At 43.4% G+C, this 16,202-nt stretch overlaps 1 long non-coding RNA gene across 18 annotated transcripts in view; it reads right to left on the bottom strand.

Moving 5' to 3' along the window:
* Positions 1 to 16,202, bottom strand: part of LOC307181352 — a 1,649,813-nt gene that overhangs the window by 121,891 nt on the left and 1,511,720 nt on the right. The window contains exon 15 of one of the 18 annotated variants that reach the window (XR_013826512.1): positions 14,654 to 14,668. The exons of the other annotated variants lie outside the window; for them this stretch is intronic. This is a non-coding gene — a long non-coding RNA (uncharacterized lncRNA). Of the gene's footprint in view, positions 1 to 14,653; positions 14,669 to 16,202 lie in introns of those variants that run through there. 18 annotated transcript variants of the gene reach the window in all.

Here is a 16,202-nt window from a genome sequence, read left to right as displayed (position 1 = left end):
CAAAGGAAATCTGCACTACAATGAAGTCTCACTTCCCCCCGGTCAAAAGGGCCATCTGAAAAAAGTGTAAAATCCAGACAGGCAGGACAGGCCATGGAGAACTGGGAGCCTTGTTATGCTGATGGGCGGGATGTAAATTATCAACAGACACTCTGGAGAAGTGTATGGTGTTTCCTGAAACATCTAAAAAACAAAGCAACAGAGCCTAGGGCACTTCCACTTATGGTCCTAGAGCTTAGGGAAATTAAAATCAAAAAGACACAGCCACCCCAAAGTTTGGGACGCCTCTGTTTACAAGAACGTCATTTACAGTACAAGTTCAACATCGCAGAAAGTGAAAAATGGATAAAGAAGTTGTGGTATTTACTTACAAAGCAATATCACTCAGCAATGAAATCTATGTCATCAGGCCCTTAACAGCACAATGAGTGGATTCAGGTATGATGATTCTAACTGAAATAAGTCACACAGAAAAAGAAACATCATAAGATATCAGTAATACACGGAATGTAAACTTGGCTACACAGGAACTGAATGACAGAACAGAACAGTGTCTCAAATTTAGAAAACCAACTTATGCTTGCTACGGGTAAAGGTGAGTTGGGGTGCTGCATAAAACCAGAGATTGAAATGAGCACAGATAAAGTTCCTTAAGCCAAATATGGAATAGACAAGAGCTACTCCTTGCTCAACGAAATTGACTCAACCCCCCATATTAAACGCCTAAGAATGTACCTGACTAGTAAGTATCTTAAAACCTATGGATTGCTATGTCTCCAAAAGAGAATCAAGCTTGTGTACAGGTGCATAAATGCAGCAGTGATAGGATTGGAGAGGTTCGGTGAGCAAATGAAGACCCTTTGAAGTCATATTGCATGGTACCCATTCCACGGGTCTCAACTCTCCAGGTTTAAGGTATTCTTCCTGAAGCTAAAACATGCATGTGGAACCCAGAGTATGATCAACCGTGTGATCGGGAGACGTGTTCAAATATGTCTCAGTTTTCGTACCCTGGTACTCGGGTGCAACATTCCAGACGCTTTACTAACACTCTCCCCACTTGGAGAGTCAACGTCTTTAATCTCCTGTTTGGCCCAGTTTGCAATTTCTGCGGAAGTTGAACAGGAATAGGGAGAACCAATGAGAGACTAGCTGGAGGTGTCTGGACGGGCAAATTTAACTCTCATTTCCCACCAGGAAGAGGAATTAACCAAAGGCTCAGCGTGCCGTGCCGGAACCAGATTAGGGCCTGAAGCCATTCTGCGGTGTTGCGGCCAGCTCACAAGAAAGCGAGTTGAAGAAAGGAGCTCAGGGGCACTGTAATTCACAAACCTGCAGAGTTATAAATGACAGCTATCGTCCAAAAATATACTGAAGTAAGGCTGCCAAGGGGACTTGAAAGCGGCGAAGAATTGCAGGAAACAGATTTCAGGAGGTAGACTGGAATTGCACAGAAAGCATAGGAAAAGAGGCAGAACGTCCACAATGATGCACTTGGCCAAAAAGGGCGTATGCGTTTTTTCCTGAACATGTTCACGAAAAAACGCATACGCCCATTTTGGCCAACCAAGCAAACTTGCAAAGGAAATCTGCACTACAATGAAGTCTCACTTCCCCCCAGTCAAAAGGGCCATCTGAAAAAAGTGTAAAATCCAGAAAGGCAGGACAGGCCATGGAGAACTGGGAGCCTTGTTATGCTGATGAGCAGGATGTAAATTGCCAACAGACACTGGGGAGAAGTGTATGGTGTTTCCTGAAACATCTAAAAAACAAAGCAACAGAGCCTAGGGCACTTCCACTTATGGTCCTATAGTTCAGGGAATTTAAAATCAAAAAGACACAGCTGCTCCAAAGTTTGGGACGCCTCTGTTTACAAGAACCTCGTTTACAGTACAAGTTCAACATCGGAGAAAGTGAAAAATCGATAAAGAAGTTGTGGTATTTACTTACAAAGCAATATCACTCAGCAATGAAATCTATGTCATCAGGCCCTTAGCAGCATAATGAGTGGATTCAGGTATGATGATTCTAACTGAAATAAGTCACACAGAAAAAGAAACATCATAAGATATCAGTAATACACGGAATGTAAACTTGGCTACACAGGAAATGAATTACAGAACAGAACAGGGTCTCAAACTTAGAAAACCAACTTATGCTTGCTTAAGGGTAAAGGTGAGTTGGGGTGCTGTATAAAACCAGAGATTGAAATGAGCACAGATAAAGTTCCTTAAGCCAAATATGGAATACACAAGAGCTACTCCTTTCTCAACGAAATGGACTCAACACCCCATATTAAACGCCTAAGAATGTACCTGACTAGTAAGTATCTTAAAACCTATGGATTGCTATGTCTCTGAAAGAGAATCAAGCATGTGTACAGGGACATAAACGCAGCAGTGATAGGATTGGAGAGGTTCGGTGAGCAAATGAAGACCCTTTGAAGTCATATTGCATGATACTCATTCCACGGGTTTCAACAACCCAGGTTTAAGGTATTCTTCCTTCAGCTAAAACATGCATGTGGAACCTAGAGTATGATCAACCATGTGATCGGGAGACGTGTTCAAATATGTCTCAGTTTTCGTACCCTGGTACTCGGGTGCAACATTCCAGACGCTTTACTAACACTCTCCCCACTTGGAGAGTCAACGTCTTTAATCTCCTGTTTGGCCCAGTTTGCAATTTCTGCGGAAGTTGAACAGGAATAGGGAGAACCAATGAGAGACTAGCTGGAGGTGTCTGGACGGGCAAATTTAACTCTCATTTCCCACCAGGAAGAGGAATTAACCAAAGGCTCAGCGTGCCGTGCCGGAACCAGATTAGGGCCTGAAGCCATTCTGCGGTGTTGCGGCCAGGTCACAAGAAAGCGAGTTGAAGAAAGGAGCTCAGGGGCACTGTAATTCACAAACCTGCAGAGTTATAAATGACAGCTATCGTCCAAAAATATACTGAAGTAAGGCTGCCAAGGGGACTTGAAAGCGGCGAAGAATTGCAGGAAACAGATTTCAGGAGGTAGACTGGAATTGCACTGAAAGCATAGGAAAAGAGGCAGAACGTCCACAATGATGCACTTGGCCAAAAAGGGCGTATGCGTTTTTTCCTGAACATGTTCACGAAAAAACGCATACGCCCATTTTGGCCAACCAAGCAAACTTGCAAAGGAAATCTGCACTACAATGAAGTCTCACTTCCCCCCAGTCAAAAGGGCCATCTGAAAAAAGTGTAAAATCCAGAAAGGCAGGACAGGCCATGGAGAACTGGGAGCCTTGTTATGCTGATGAGCAGGATGTAAATTGCCAACAGACACTGGGGAGAAGTGTATGGTGTTTCCTGAAACATCTAAAAAACAAAGCAACAGAGCCTAGGGCACTTCCACTTATGGTCCTATAGCTCAGGGAATTTAAAATCAAAAAGACACAGCTGCCCCAAAGTTTGGGACGCCTCTGTTTACAAGAACCTCGTTTACAGTACAAGTTCAACATCGCAGAAAGTGAAAAATCGATAAAGAAGTTGTGGTATTTACTTACAAAGCAATATCACTCAGCAATGAAATCTATGTCATCAGGCCCTTAGCAGCATAATGAGTGGATTCAGGTATGATGATTCTAACTGAAATAAGTCACACAGAAAAAGAAACATCATAAGATATCAGTAATACACGGAATGTAAACTTGGCTACACAGGAAATGAATTACAGAACAGAACAGGGTCTCAAATTTAGAAAACCAACTTATGCTTGCTTAAGGGTAAAGGTGAGTTGGGGTGCTGTATAAAACCAGAGATTGAAATGAGCACAGATAAAGTTCCTTAAGCCAAATATGGAATACACAAGAGCTACTCCTTTCTCAACGAAATGGACTCAACACCCCATATTAAACGCCTAAGAATGTACCTGACTAGTAAGTATCTTAAAACCTATGGATTGCTATGTCTCTGAAAGAGAATCAAGCATGTGTACAGGGGCATAAACGCAGCAGTGATAGGATTGGAGAGGTTCGGTGAGCAAATGAAGACCCTTTGAAGTCATATTGCATGATACTCATTCCACGGGTTTCAACAACCCAGGTTTAAGGTATTCTCCCTTCAGCTAAAACATGCATGTGGAACACAGAGTATGATCAACCGTGTGAACGGGAGATGTGTTCAAATATGTCTCAGTTTTCCTCCTCTGGTACTCGGGTGCAACATTCCAGACGCTTTACTAACACTCTCCCCACTTGGAGAGTCAGCGTATTTAACCTCCTGTTTGGCCCAGTTTGCAATTTCTACGGAAGATGAACAGGAATAGGGAGAACCAATGAGAAACTAGCTGGAGGTGTCTGGACGGGCAAATTTAACTTTCATTTCCCACCAGGAAGAGGAAATAACCAAAGGCTCAGTGTGCCGTGCTGGAACCAGATTAGGGCCTGAAGCCATCCTGCGGTGTTGCGGCCAGGTCACAAGAAAGCGAGTTGAAGAAAGGAGCTCAGGGGCACTGTAATTCACAAACCTGCAGAGTTATAAATGACAGCTATCGTCCAAAAATATACTGAAGTAAGGCTGCCAAGAGGACTTGAAAGCGGGGCAGAATTGCAGGAAACCGATTTCAGGAGGTAGACTGGAATTGCATTGAAAGCATAGGAAAAGAGGCAGAACGTACACAATGATGCACTTGGCCAAAAAGTGCTTATGCGTTTTTTACTGAATATATTCAGGAAAAAACGCATACGCCCTTTTTGGCCAACCAAGCAAGCTTGCAAAGGAAATCTGCACTACAATGAAGTCTCACTTCCCCCCGGTCAAAAGAGCCATCTGAAAAAAGTGTAAAATCCAGAAAGGCAGGACAGGCCATGGAGAACTGGGAGCCTTGTTATGATGATGGGCGGGATGTAAATTGCCAACAGACACTCGGGAGAAGTGTATGGTGTTTCCTGAAACATCTAAAAAACAAAGCAACAGAGCCTAGGGCACTTCCACTTATGGTCCTATAGCTTAGGGAAATTAAAATCAAAAAGACACAGCCACCCCAAAGTTTGGGACGCCTCTGTTTACAAGAACCTCGTTTACCGTACAAGTTCAATATTACAGAAAGTGAAAAATGGATAAAGAACTTGTGGTACTTATGTACAATGCAGTATCACTCAGCAATGAAATCTATGTCATCAGGCCCGTAGCAGCATAATGAGTGGATTCAGGTACGATGATTCTAACTGAAATAAGTCACACAGAAAAACAAACATCATAAGATATCACTAATACACGGAATGTAAACTTGGCTACAGAGGAACTGAATTCCAAAACAGAACAGGATCTCAAATTTAGAAAACCAACTTATGCTTGCTTAAGGGGAAAGGTGAGTTGGGGTGCTGCATAGAACCAGAGATTGAAATGAGCACAGATAAAGTTCCTTAAGCCAAATATGGAATAGACAAGAGCTACTCCTTGCTCAACGAAATGGACTCAACACCGCATATTAAACGCCTAAGAATGTACCTGACTAGTAAGTATCTTAAAACCTATGGATTGCTATGTCTCCGAAAGAGAATCAAGCATGTGTACAGGGGCATAAACGCAGCAGTGATAGGATTGGAGAGGTTCGGTGAGCAAATGAAGACCCTTTGAAGTCATATTGCATGGTACCCATTCCACGGGTTTCAACTACCCAGGTTTAAGGTATTCTTCCTTCAGCTAAAACATGCATGTGGAACCTAGAGTATGATCAACCATGTGATCGGGAGATGTGTTCAAATATGTCTCAGTTTCCGTACCCTGGTACTCGGGTGCAACATTCCAGACACTTTACTAACACTCTCCCGACTTGGAGAGTCAGTCCCTTTAACCTCCTGTTTGGCCCAGTTTGCAATTTCTGCGGAAGATGAACAGGAATAGCGAGAACCAATGAGAGGCTAGCTGGAGGTGTCTGGATGGGCAAATTTAACTCTCATTTCCCACCAGGAAGAGGAATTAACCAAAGGCTCAGCGTGCCGTGCCGGAACCAGATTAAGGCCTGAAGCCATCCTGTGGTGTTGCAGCCAGGTCACAAGAAAGCAAGTTGAAGAAAGAGCTCAGGGGCACTGTAATTCACAAACCTGCAGAGTTATAAATGACAGCTATCGTCCAAAAATATACTGAAGTAAGCCTGCCAAGAGGACTTGAAAGCGGGGCAGAATTGCAGGAAACCGATTTCAAGAGGTAGACTGGAATTGCATTGAAAGCATAGGAAAAGAGGCAGAACGTCCACAATGATGCACTTGGCCAAAAAGGGCGTATGCGTTTTTTCCTGAATATATTCAGGAAAAAACGCATACGCCCTTTTTGGGCAAACAAGCAAGCTTGCAAAGGAAATCTGCACTACAATGAAGTCTCACTACCCCCCGGTCAAAAGGGCCATCTGAAAAAAGTGTAAAATCCAGAAAGGCAGGACAGGCCATGGAGAACTGGGAGCCTTGTTATGCTGATGGGCGGGATGTAAATTACCAACAGACACTCAGGAGAAGTGTATGGTGTTTCCTGAAACATCTAAAAATCAAAGCAACAGAGCCTAGGGCACTTCCACTTATGGTCCTATAGCTTAGGGAAATTAAAATCAAAAAGACACAGCCACCCCAACGTTTGGGACGCCTCTGTTTACAAGAACCTCGTTTACCGTACAAGTTCAATATCACAGAAAGTGAAAAATGGATAAAGAACTTGTGGTACTTACGTACAATGCAGTATCACTCAGCAATGAAATCTATGTCATCAGGCCCGTAGCAGCATAATGAGTGGATTCAGGTACGATGATTCTAACTGAAATAAGTCACACAGAAAAAGAAACATCATAAGATATCACTAATACACGGAATGTAAACTTGGCTACACAGGAACTGGATTCCAAAACAGAACAGGGTCTCAAATTTAGAACACCAACTTATGCTTGCTTAAGGGGAAAGGTGAGTTGGGGTGCTGCATAAAACCAGAGATTGAAATGAGCACAGATAAAGTTCCTTAAGCCAAATATGGAATAGACAAGAGCTACTCCTTGCTCAACGAAATGGACTCAACACCCCATATTAAACGCCTAAGAATGTACCTGACTAGTAAGTATCATAAAACCTATGGACTGCTATATCTCCAAAAGAGAATCAAGCGTGTGTACAGGGGCATAAACGCAGCAGTGATAGGATTGGAGAGGTTCGGTGAGCAAATGAAGACCCTTTGAAGTCATATTGCATGGTACCCATTACAAGGGTTTCAACTACCCAGGTTTAAGGTATTCTTCCTTCAGCTAAAACATGCATGTGGAACCCAGAGTATGATCAACCGTGTGAACAGGAGACGTGTTCAAATATGTCTCAGTTTTCCTCCCCTGGTACTCGGGTACAACATTCCAGATGCTTTACTAACACTCTCCCCACTTGGAGAGTCAGCGCCTTTAACCTCCTCTTTGGCCCTGTTTGCAATTTCTGCGGAAGATGAACAGGAATAGCGAGAACCAATGAGAGACTAGCTGGAGGTGTCTGGACGGGCAAATTTAACTCTCATTTCCCACCAGGAAGAGGAAATAACCAAAGGCTCAGTGAGCCGTGACGGAACCAGATTAGGGCCTGAAGCCATCCTGCGGTGTTGTGGCCAGGTCACAAGAAAGCAAGTTGAAGAAAGGAGCTCAGGGGCACTGTAATTCACAAAGCTGCAGAGTTATAAATGACAGCTATCGTCCAAAAATAGACTGAAGTAAGGCTGCCAAGAGGAATTGAAAGCCGGGCAAAATTGCAGGAAACCGATTTCAGGAGGTAGACTGGAATTGCATTGAAAGCATAGGAAAAGAGGCAGAACGTCCACAATGATGCACTTGGCCATAAAGGGCGTATGCGTTTTTTCCTGAATATTATCAGGAAAAAACGCATACGCCCTTTTTGGCCAACCAAGCAAGCTTGCAAAGGAAATCTGCACTACAATGAAGTCTCACTTCCCCCCGGTCAAAAGGGCCATCTGAAAAAAGTGTAAAATCCAGAAAGGCAGGACAGGCCATGGAGAACTGGGAGCCTTGTTATGCTGATGGGCGGGATGTAAATTGCCAACAGACACTCCGGAGAAGTGTATGGTGTTTCCTGAAACATCTAAAAAACAAAGCAACAGAGCCTAGGGCACTTCCACTTATGTTCCTATAGCTTAGGGAAATTAAAATCAAAAAGACACAGCCACCCCAAAGTTTGGGACGCCTCTGTTTACAAGAACCTTATTTACCGTACAAGTTCAATATCACAGAAAGTGAAAAATGGATAAAGAACTTGTGGTACTTAGGTACAATGCAGTATCACTCAGCAATGAAATCTATGTCATCAGGCCCGTAGCAGCATAATGAGTGGATTCACGTACGATGATTCTAACTGAAATAAGTCACACAGAAAAAGAAACATCATAAGATATCACTAATACACGGAATGTAAACTTGGCTACACAGGAACTGGATTCCAAAACAGAACAGGATCTCAAATTTAGAAAACCAACTTATGCTTGCTTAAGGGGAAAGGTGAGTTGGTGTGCTGCATAAAACCAGAGATTGAAATGAGCACAGATAAAGTTCCTTAAGCCAAATATGGAATAGACAAGAGCTACTCCTTGCTCAACGAAATGGACTCAACACCCCATATTAAACACCTAAGAATGTACCTGACTAGTAAGTATCTTAAAACCTATGGATTGCTATGTCTCCAAAAGAGAATCAAGCGTGTGTACAGGGGCAAAAAAGCAGCAGTGATAGGATTGGAGAGGTTCGGTGAGCAAATGAAGACCCTTTGAAGTCATATTGCATGGTACCCATTCCACGGGTCTCAAATCTCCAGGTTTAAAGTATTCTTCCTTCAGCTAAAACATGCATGTGGAACCCAGAGTATGATCAACCGTGTGAACGGGAGACATGTTCAAATATGTCTCAGTTTTCCTCGCCTGGTACTCGGGTGCAACATTCCAGATGCTTTACTAACACTCTCCCCACTTGGAGAGTCAGCACCTTTAACCTCCTGTTTGGCCCAGTTTGCAATTTCTGCGGAAGATGAACAGGAATAGCGAGAACCAATCAGAGACTAGCTGGAGGTGTCCGGACGGGCAAATTTAACTCTCATTTCCCACCAGGAAGAGGAAATAACCAAAGGCTCAGTGTGCCGTGCCGGAACCAGATTAGGGCCTGAAGCCATCCTGCGGTGTTGCGGCCAGCTCAAAAGAAAGCGAGTTGAAGAAAGGAGCTCAGGGGCACTGTAATTCACAAAGCTGCAGAGTTATAAATGACAGCTATCGTCCAAAAATATACTGAAGTAAGGCTGCCAAGAGGACTTGAAAGCGGGGCAGAATTGCAGGAAACCGATTTCAGGAGGTAGACTGGAATTGCTTTGAAAGCATAGGAAAAAAGGCAGAACGTCCACAATGATGCACTTGGCCAAAAAGGGCGTATGCGTTTTTTCCTGAATATATTCAGGAAAAAACGCATACGCCCTTTTTGGCCAACCAAGCAAGCTTGCAAAGGAAATCTGCACTACAATGAAGTCTCACTTCCCCCCGGTCAAAAGGGCCATCTGAAAAAAGTGTAAAATCCAGAAAGGCAGGACAGGCCATGGAGAACTGGGAGCCTTGTTATGCTGATGGGCGGGATGTAAATTGCCAACAGACACTCGGGAAAAGTGTATGGTGTTTCCTGAAACATCTAAAAAACAAAGCAACAGAGCCTAGGGCACTTCCACTTATGGTCCTAGAGCTTAGGGAAATTAAAATCAAAAAGACACAGCCACCCCAAAGTTTGGGACGCCTCTGTTTACAAGAACGTCGTTTACAGTACAAGTTCAACATCGCAGAAAGTGAAAAATGGATAAAGAAGTTGTGGTATTTACTTACAAAGCAATATCACTCAGCAATGAAATCTATGTCATCAGGCCCTTAGCAGCACAATGAGTGGATTCAGGTATGATGATTCTAACTGAAATAAGTCACACAGAAAAAGAAACATCATAAGATATCAGTAATACACGGAATGTAAACTTGGCTACACAGGAACTGAATTACAGAACAGAACAGGGTCTCAAATTTAGAAAAGCAACTTATGCTTGCTTAAGGGGAAAGGTGAGTTGGGGTGTTGCATAAAACCAGAGATTGAAATGAGCACAGATAAAGTTCCTTACGCTAAATATGGAACAGACAATAGCTACTCCTTGTTCAACAAAATGGACTCAACACCCGATATTAAACGCCTAAGAATGTACCTGACTATTAAGTATCTTAAAACCTATGGATTACTATGTCTCCAAAAGAGAATCAAGCGTGTGTACAGCGGCATAAATGCAACAGTGATAGGACTGGAGAGCTTTGTGAGCAAATGAAGACCCTTTGAAGTCATACTGCATGGTACCCATTCCACGGGTCTCAACTCTCCAGGTTTAAGGTATTCTTCCTTCAGCTAAAACATGCATGTGGAACCTAGAGTATGATCAACCATGTGATCAGGAGACGTGTTCAAATATGTCTCAGTTTTCGTACCCTGGTACTCGGGTGCAACATTCCAGACGCTTTACTAACACTCTCCCGACTTGGAGAGTCAGTCCCTTTAACCTCCTGTTTGGCCCAGTTTGCAATTTCTGCGGAAGATGAACAGGAATAGCGAGAACCAATGAGAGACTAGCTGGAGGTGTCTGGACGGGCAAATTTAACTCTCAATTCCCACCAGGAAGAGGAAATAACCAAAGGCTCAGTGTGCCGCGCCGAAAGCAGATTAGGGCCTGAAGCCATCCTGCGGTGTTGCGGCCAGCCCAAAAGAAAGCGAGTTGAAGAAAGGAGCTCAGGGGCACTGTAATTCACAAACCTGCAGAGTTATAAATGACAGCTTTTATCCAAAAATATACTGAAGTAAGGCTGCCAAGAGGACTTGAAAGCGGGGCAGAATTGCAGAAAACCGATTTCAGGAGGTAGACTGGAATTGCATTGAAAGCATAGGAAAAGCGGCAGAACATCCACAATGATGCACTTGGCCAAAAAGGGCGTATGCGTTTTTTCCTGAATATATTCAGGAAAACACGCATACGCACTTTTTGGCCAACCAAGCAAGCTTGCAAAGGAAATCTGCACTACAATGAAGTCTCACTTCCACGCGGTCAAAAGGGCCATCTGAAAAAAAGTATAAAATCCAGAAAGGCAGGACAGGCCATGGAGAACTGGGAGCCTTGTTATGCTGATGGGCGGGATGTAAATTGCCAACAGACACTCTGGAGAAGTGTATGGTGTTTCCTGAAACATCTAAAAAACAAAGCAACAGAGCCTAGGGCACTTCCACTTATGGACCTATAGCTTAGGGAAGTAAAATCAAAAAGACACAGCCACCCCAAAGTTTGGAACGGCTCTGTTTACAAGAACCTCGTTTACAGTACAAGTTCAACATCGCAGAAAGTGAAAAATGGATAAAGAAGTTGTGGTACTTACTTAGAAAGCAATATCACTCAGCAATGAAATCTATGTCATCAGGCCCTTAGCAGCACAATGACTGGATTCAGGTATGATGATTCTAACTGAAATAAGTCACACAGAAAAAGAAACATCATAAGATATCAGTAATACACTGAATGTAAACTTGGCTACACAGGAAGTGAATTACAGAACAGAACAGGGTCTCAAATTTAGAAAACAAACGTATGCTTGCTTAAGGGGAAAGGTGAGTTGGGGTGCTGCATAAAACCAGAGATTGAAATGAGCACAGATAAAGTTCCTTAAGCCAAATATGGAATAGACAAGAGCTACTCCTTGCTCAACGAAATTGACTCAACACCGCATATTAAACGCCTAAGAATGTACCTGACTAGTAAGTATCTTAAAACCTATGGATTGCTATGTCTCCAAAAGAGAATCAAGCGTGTGTACAGGTGCATAAACGCAGCAGTGATAGGACTGGAGAGGTTCGGTGAGGAAATGAAGACCCTTTGAAGTCATATTGCATGGTACCCATTCCACGGGTCTCAACTCTCCAGGTTTAAGGTATTCTTCCTGAAGCTAAAACATGCATGTGGAACCCAGAGTATGATCAACCGTGTGAACGGGAGACGTGTTCAAATATGTCTCAGTTTTCCTCCCCTGGTACTGGGGTGCAACATTCCATACACTTTACTAACACTCTCCACACTTGGAGAGTAAGTGCCTTTAACCACCTGTTTGGCCCAGTTTGCAATTTCTGCGGAAGATGAACAGGAATAGGGAGAACCAATGAGAGACTAGCTGGAGGTGTCTGGACGGGCAAATTTAACTCTCATTTCCCACCAGGAAGAGGAATTAACCAAAGGCTCAGCGTGCCATGCCGGAAGCACATTAGGGCTTGAAGCCATCCTGCGGTGTTGCGGCCAGCTCACAAGAAAGCGAGTTGAAGAAAGGAGCTCAGGGGCACTGTAATTCACAAACCTGCAGAGTTATAAATGACAGCTATCGTCCAAAAATATACTGAAGTAAGGCTGCCAAGAGGACTTGAAAGCGGGGCAGAGTTGCAGGAAACTGATTTCAGGAGGTAGACTGGAATTGCATTGAAAGCATAGGAAAAGAGGCAGAACGTCCACAATGATGCACTTGGCCAAAAAAGGCGTATGCGTTTTTTCCTGAATATATTCAGGAAAAAACGCATACGCCCTTTTTGGCCAACCAAGCAAGCTTGCAAAGAAATCTGCACTACAATGAAGTCTCACTTCCCCCCTGTCAAAGGGACCATCTGAAAAAAGTGTAAAATCCAGAAAGGCAGGACAGGCCATGGAGATCTGGGAGCCTTGTTATGCTGATGGGCGGGATGTAAATTGCCAACAGACACTTGGGAGAAGTGTATGGTGTTTCCTGAAACATCTAAAAAAATAAGCAACAGAGCCTAGGGCACTTCCACTTATGGTCCTATAGCTTAGGGAAATTAAAATCAAAAAGACACAGCCACCCCAAAGTATGGAACGGCTCTGTTTACAAGAACATCGTTTACCGTACAAGTTCAATATCGCAGAAAGTGAAAAATGGATAAAGAACTTGTGGTACTTACGTACAATGCAGTATCACTCAGCAAAGAAATCTATGTCATCAGGCCCATAGCAGCATAATGAGTGGATTCAGGTACGATGATTCTAACTGAAATAAGTCACACAGAAAAAGAAACATCATAAGATATCACTAATACACGGAATGTAAACTTGGCTACACAGGAACTGAATTACAGAACAGAACAGGGTCTCAAATTTACGAAACCAACTTATGCTTGCTTAAGGGTAAAGGTGAGTTGGGGTGCTGCATAAAACCAGAGATTGAAATGAGCACAGATAAAGTTCCTTAAGCCAAATATGGAATAGACAAGAGCTACTCCTTGCTCAACGAAATGGACTCAACACCCCATATTAAACGCCTAAGAATGTACCTGACTAGTAAGTATCTTAAAACCTATGGATTGCTATGTCTCCAAAAGAGAATCAAGTTGTGTACAGGGGCACAAACGCAGCAGTGATAGGATTGGAGAGGTTCGGTGAGCAAATGAAGACCCTTTGAAGTCATATTGCATGGTACCCATTCCAGGGGTCTCAACTCTCCAGGTTTAAGGTATTCTTCCTTCAGCTAAAACATGCATGTGGAACCCAGAGTATGATCAACCGTGTGAACGGGCGACATGTTCAAATATGTCTCAGTTTTCCTCCCCTGGTACTTGGGTGCAACATTCCAGACGCTTTACTAACACTCTCCTCACTTGGAGAGTCAGCGCCTTTAACCTCCTGTTTGGCCCAGTTTGCAATTTCTGCGGAAGATGAACAGGAATAGCGAGAACCAATGAGAGACTAGCTGGAGGTGTCTGGACGGGCAAATTTAACTCTCATTTCCCACCAGGAAGAGGAAATAACCAAAGGCTCAGCGTGCCGTGCCGGAACCAGATTAGGGCCTGAAGCCATCCTTCGGTGTTGCGGCCAGCTCAAAAGAAAGCGAGTTGAAGAAAGGAGCTCAGGGGCACTGTAATTCACAAACCTGCAGAGTTATAAATGACAGCTATCGTCCAAAAATATACTGAAGTAAGGCTGCCAAGAGGACTTGAAAGCGGGGCAGAATTGCAGGAAACCGATTTCAGGAGGTAGACTGGAATTGCATTGAAAGCATAGGAAAAGAGGCAGAGCGTCCACAATGATGCACTTGGCCAAAAAGGGCATATGCGTTTTTTCCTGAATATATTCAGGAAAAAACGCATAAGCACTTTTTGGCCAACCAAGCAAGCTTGCAAAGGAAATCTGCACTACAATGAAGTCTCACTTCCCCCCGGTCAAAAGGGCCATCTGAAAAAAGTGTAAAATCCAGAAAGGCAGGACAGGCCATGGAGAACTGGGAGCCTTGTTATGCTGATGGGCGGGATGTAAATTGCCAACAGACACGCGGGAGAAATGTATGGTGTTTCCTGAAACATCTAAAAAACAAAGCAACAGAGCCTAGGGCACTTCCACTTATGGTCCTATAGCTTAGGGAAATTAAAATCAAAAAGACACAGCCACCCCAAAGTTTGGGACACCTCTGTTTACAAAAACCTCCTTTACAGTACAAGTTCAACATCGCAGAAAGTGAAAAATGGATAAAGAAGTTGTGGTATTTACTTACAAAGCAATATCACTCAGCAATGAAATCTATGTCATCAGGTCCTTAGCAGCACAATGAGTGGATTCAGGTATGATGATTCTAACTGAAATAAGTCACACAGAAAAAGAAACATCATAAGATATCAGTAATACACAGAATGTAAACTTGGCTACACAGGAACTGAATTACAGAACAGAACAGGGTCTCAAATTTAGAAAACCAACTTATGCTTGCTTAAGGGGAAAGGTGAGTTGGGGTGCTGAATGAAACCAGAGATTGAAATGAGCACAGATAAAGTTCCTTAAGCCAAATATGGAATAGACAAGAGCTACTCCTTGCTCAACGAAATGGACTCAACACCCCATATTAAACGCCTAAGAATGTACCTGACTAGTAAGTATCTTAAAACCTATGGATTGCTATGTCTCCAAAAGAGAATCAAGCGTGTGTACAGGAGCATAAACGCAGCAGTTTTAGGATTGGAGAGGTTCGGTGAGCAAATGAAGACCCTTTGAAGTCATATTGCATGGTACCCATTACACGGGTCTCAACTCTCCAGGTTTAAGGTATTCTTCCTTCAGCTAAAACATGCATGTGGAACCCAGAGTATGATCAACCGTGTGAATGGGAGACGTGTTCAAATATGTCTCAGTTTTCATACCCTGGTACTCGGGTGCAACATTCCAGACGCTTTACTAACACTCTCCCCACTTGGAGAGTCAGCGCCTTTAACCTCCTGTTTGGCCCAGTTTGCAATTTCTGCGGAAGATGAACTGGAATAGCGAGAACCAATGAGAGACTAGCTGGAGGTGTCTGGACGGGCAAATTTAACTCTCATTTCCCACCAGGAAGAGGAAATAACCAAGGGCTCAGCATGCCGTGCCGGAACCAGATTAGGGCCTGAAGCCATCCTGCGGTGTTGTGGCCAGCTGAAAAGAAAGCGAGTTGAAGAAAGGAGCTCAGGGGCACTGTAATTCACAAACCTGCAGAGTTATAAATGACAGCTATCGTCCAAAAATATACTGAAGTAAGGCTGCCAAGAGGACTTGAAAGCGGGGCAGAATTGCAGGAAACCGATTTCAGCAGGTAGACTGGAATTGCATTTAAAGCATAGGAAAAGAGGCAGAACGTCCACAATGATGCACTTGGCCAAAAAGGGCGTATGCGTTTTTTCCTGAATATATTCAGGAAAAAATGCATACGCCCTTTTTGGCCAACCAAGCAAGCTTGCAAAGGAAATCTGCACTACAATGAAGTCTCACTTCCACAAGGTCAAAAGGGCCACCTGAAAAAAGTGTAAAATCCAGAAAGGCAGGACAGGCCATGGAGAACTGGGAGCCTTGTTATGCTGATGGGCGGGATGTAAATTGCCAACAGCCACTAGGGAGAAGTGTATGGTGTTTCCTGAAACATCTAAAAAACAAAGCAACAGAGCCTAGGGCACTTCCACTTATGGTCCTATAGCTTAGGGAAATGAAAATCAAAAAGACACAGCCACCCCAAAGTTTGGGACGGCTCTGTTTACAAGAACCTCGTTTACAGTACAAGTTCAATATCGCAGAAAGTGAAAAATGGATAAAGAACTTGTGGTACTTACGTACAATGCAATATCACTCAGCAATGACATCTATATCATC

Source organism: Stenella coeruleoalba (genome assembly GCF_951394435.1).
Source record: "Stenella coeruleoalba genome assembly, contig: scaffold_48, whole genome shotgun sequence".
NCBI lineage: Eukaryota > Metazoa > Chordata > Mammalia > Artiodactyla > Delphinidae > Stenella > Stenella coeruleoalba.
This window is presented reverse-complemented; position numbering and strand designations above follow the sequence as displayed.